We start from the raw sequence: 4,560 nt of genomic DNA on the forward strand, positions 1-4,560 counted from the left end.
GATACGGATGTGGACACTCCTTGTTGCTTTCTAATCTTGTCAGAGATTAACCATCCATTTTTCATACCTGTCAACACATAGGTAAGGAAGTAAATCGTAGGTTATTTGCGAAGACAAAGTTTTGTGTGTATTCCTTGGGAATCTGTTCTCTACATTTGTTAATAATGTAGTATCCTTCCATTGCCGCAGCGCAACGGAAGCTTCGGCATATCTGTCCAAGTTGTCCCCCTTTTTCTTGCATTCAGATCATTTCGAACAAATGTTATTTATTTCCTATTCGCTTTCTTGATTTTCGGATTTCATTCTGCCACAATAAACTAGCATGGCATCAGTCCTTCTGACTCACTCAGGTATTAATTTTTAGGTGTCTTCAGGGTGCCAGATACTTAAATACAACAAGTACTCCACTTTAAAATATACGTACCATATCTTTTTCCATTGAGTAATGTTTGTTGGCCCGTCTAGTTTCTTTGTACTATATTGTTAAGAAAAGAACGTAAGGGTTGATTTTACCTGTTTTCCTATCAGCCCAAAGTTAATTTAGGCAAAAGGTTAATTCTCTTCAAAACATTTTGGCTCAGTACATCTCATTTTCCAACAGGTGATGTTTGGGGGCTTAATTACCCGGGAGAACCATGAAGAAATTTTGCGACAAATGATTGAATAAATTTAGCGGAGTGCTGTAGAGTGTATGCCAGGCTAATTTAATGGGACAGAATGAAATTAGACAGTCGCGAATAGGGAATAAATTACTAACTTCAGCTGCATAAAGTTATGGATACCAGTAGAGGGAGACAACTCCTCTCGACAGCTTACAGCCTGTTAACGAGCTGCCGGTGTGCTGAGTCAGCCAAGTCTGCATTCCACTGAATGCTCCAATGTGGTGTCTGCATCCATATATTAGAAAGTCCGAGTGTTAAATTTATTACAACTGATTCCGTATTCATTGCTAAAATGAACATGTCTTGTGTGTCTGAATATGTTGTATACAGACTTATATGCCAGGGGTGTGGCAAACAGTACACTGACCACACAGCAAATTTGGGATCCCCACTAACTGCAAAGAACAGACATTTAATGAAAATTACAATGTCCTCTCTCTTTATGACGGTCTTTCAGTGTTTTTCCATTTTGGAAACTCAGTATGCAAACCTGGCTTTCTTATTATTAATTTTGTTTACTAGTAAGTATGAAGCCGGTCTGAAATGGTTGTGATTGGCCATAATGAGTCTACCACATTGACTACACTTATGCATTAATCAACCACACATCGTTATACAATATTTAAGAATGCTATGGACGCTGTCGCATGTCTTAACTCGAAACTTTGTTGTCTAGGTGACCATTTACACCCTAGAAACAGTGTCATATACAAAGCCTGTCGAACAGTTATACTCCATTCCTTGTTGAGAACAAGAAGTTGGGACTTCCAGTGGGAATACAAAGATGGAGAAAGTTGAGAAGGTTCGTTTTTTTTAAAATTCTTATTCTATCACTTCTTACATGATTACATTTATACCTATATATAAAGGTATACCACTAATTTTAAGATTTATAACTCTTAGATGCATTTTCCTATTTAATTAAGATTTAACATCATATTAAAAACAGTCATTTCATAGACAGCAGTCAGGCTGAAGGCTACTATTGCATAAGTACGTATGTATATATGTTTAGGATTTTACGTCTTACTTCACAATTTTAAAGTCATATGAAGGCGAGAAGTCATTATGCGTCTGTTGTCTTCTTGTAGCAGGGCGAGTTCATCTACCGCTAATGTACTGTCGCCACGTCATGCCGAAGACACCAGACACGACACCCCATCCAGTCATATTATACTGACACCAGTCCTGTTTCCTTGCTCCAGCCTGTCAATGCTGAGCGCCGAGCAAGGTAGCAACAAGTAATAATTTGAAATGCAGAGGTCGTAATTTTCCGTCTGCTATCTCTGCTCAAAGAGCACTCAAATGTGACACAGGTGGATAACAAGCATAATCCAGATGGCCAGTGGAAACGACCGTACTGTTAATATGGGCCTAAAGTTACTTTGACAGAAAGGGCAAAAATTTACCAAAGACACCTTGTTAATCCATAAATGCACTGTTCACAGGGGTGTATTCAGTGGGTTAGGACGGTATTAACATGATATGTGGACAGAATGGAGATTTAATGCGCCCTTTTTACACCTTTTGGGGTGTACATTTTTGAAATGGATGTTAGAAAGGTGTGAAGTAAGCTATGGTTGATATTATGTTATATCCAATTATTTTTCTCACAGCTCGAATACATGAATGTTTCTTTTAGAATATTAGTTTGTGGACTATATCTATCTCTCTTCACCACATCGCTGTCATCAGATCCACATGTACTTTAGTTCAGGAAACACATCAGTCATGAAATCGAATGTGTGATTTTCCCATGGCCGTATTATTCGTCCATATGACAGGCACACTGAAGTAAAGAAACAGAATATTGTACCGTGTATGTTCTCTGGTTGTAAAATAGAGTTAAATATGAAAACTATACAAAGGTGCTTTGTAGTAATAAACACCAATACTACACCTTATAAAGGACACTAAACACACTTTCGACACCATAACGGATTAAAAACCCGGATTAAGGTTCTGATGTGTTGACTCCATGCAGCCAGGCTGGGAGTCTGTGAGCCGAAGCTGGTATAAGTATACATTATTCCACGTATTCCTGTACATTAACAGCGCGCCTCCGTTCTATCGTTACTGGAATATGCGCCGAAAAACGAAATAATTATCTGTTTCATGCCATCAGAAATTCAAGAAATTTTCATTTTTGATTTATTGTCACTTTCCACATTTTGTCAGAAGATGGTACTATTTATGTATTTTTCTAGACACAAAATACGTGGGCATTATACACCGCTTTCTGGCTCTGTAATCTATGTATTCTGGAGATACATAGACGTGCTCAAAATTTTAATCTCTATAACCCAAAAATGAGGTACAAAATCGCATTTTAAAATTTGACTTAAGTAAGAAATGGCTTTGTGTTGAATCGGCTCCAGGTATACATACATGCTTGTCAGAATTTCTACTGAATAATTAAAATATGTACCATGATTTTATATTTTGGCAGACCTTGTGGCAACAGCTAGAAATCTTCGTCAACGATTTCAAAGAAAATAAGTCTGTGCTAATGATAAGTGGAGAAGCAAAGGACTAAATATGTTAATAAGATATCATTCCGTTCTATACATGAAAGTACATGTACTTCTGTCTTAAAATGATTAACTTCTTGTCTTATTTCGGGTTAGTCACCTGATCTGTTATACAAGATACGCAGTGGAAGTTCTAACATCACAGTGTATTGATTTGAAACTATTAAGCATTTGAACAAGATGTTGGAGTGATATCTGTAGTCCCCAGTAAATGAAATTCGTCGAACATCAGAATAGATTTCATTGGTGTTTTATGCCGTACTCAAGATTATTTTACTTATACTACGGCGGACAGCAGTATGGTGGGAAGAAACCGGGCAAAGCCAAGGGGAAATCCAAGACCATCCGCAGGTTGCTCCAAGGCCTTCCCACGTACAGCCTATGAGAAAACCAGCATGAACTGGCAACGACCGCACTGGTGGGAGGCTGTTCGGTCATTGCGCCGTGCTGGCGTGTTAATTCTTCGGCCACGGAGGTCCCTGATAATATCAGCATATTTTGAACTTTCAAAAGAGAGTAAATCTGATTTTCTGATTTGACAGAACAGGTGAAGTGATCACACCAGTTCAAACGTATGCTGGAGAGAATCTGAATGAACCTTCAACAACCACGCTGTTTGTGTATTTTTACTGACATCACTGAAATTATTTTCTGACATTATTTTACATTAGACTAAGATCAACAGTGGCAACGAGCCACATTGAGAGAGGGACACATTAACTTTCTGTGTGGAAAAAGGGCGAAAGACTGATCATAAGAAACAGTGCAACAAAAGCAAGTTCCCCCCAAAACGTTGTTTGATATCTCCCGTTGTATGTACCACATCGAAATGAAATTTTGCACGCACCATCCCAGTAATCAGGCGGGCGCGGTATATTAAGGATTAATATTCAGGTGCAGTTGAGCGCTAATGGGCCCGCGCAAACTGAAAATCGGTCGATTTTGAAAATTTCACAAAATTTGTTAACCAATTTTTCAACGGCAAAACTTTATTTTATCACAGAATTCGATCATTTTCACTCGATGGCCAGTAATTATCAATATCGTGTGTAGCCACCTAGAGATTGTATCACATTTCGACAACGCGCTCGCATTGTGTTGATGAGGCGTGCGATCCGACGTTGGATAACCACTCTTCCTGAAGGTGGCGTCTGAAATCGTCAAGAGTAGACTCCATCTCAACTCGACGATAGACAGACTGTTTCAACTGATCCCAAAGATGTTCGATGGGGTTGAGATCCGGAGAACAGGTGGGCCACTGGATCCGTTCAATGCCTTCAGTTTGGAAGCAGTCATTCACAATCCTTGCACGAAGAGGACGCGCATTGTCGTCCATGAAGACAAATCCATCTCCAACGGCGGCTGCA

General features: G+C 39.1%; 1 long non-coding RNA gene across 1 annotated transcript; it reads left to right on the top strand.

Annotated features, from left to right (window-relative positions):
- On the top strand, positions 1-1,865 carry LOC135461491 (uncharacterized). The gene is made up of 3 exons (XR_010443362.1): positions 1-81; positions 1,339-1,464; positions 1,754-1,865. It is a non-coding gene; the product is annotated as an uncharacterized LOC135461491 (long non-coding RNA).
- The last annotated feature ends 2,695 nt before the right edge of the window (positions 1,866-4,560 follow it).

This window comes from Liolophura sinensis, chromosome 1 (assembly GCF_032854445.1).
Source record: "Liolophura sinensis isolate JHLJ2023 chromosome 1, CUHK_Ljap_v2, whole genome shotgun sequence".
NCBI classification, from domain to species: domain Eukaryota; kingdom Metazoa; phylum Mollusca; class Polyplacophora; order Chitonida; family Chitonidae; genus Liolophura; species Liolophura sinensis.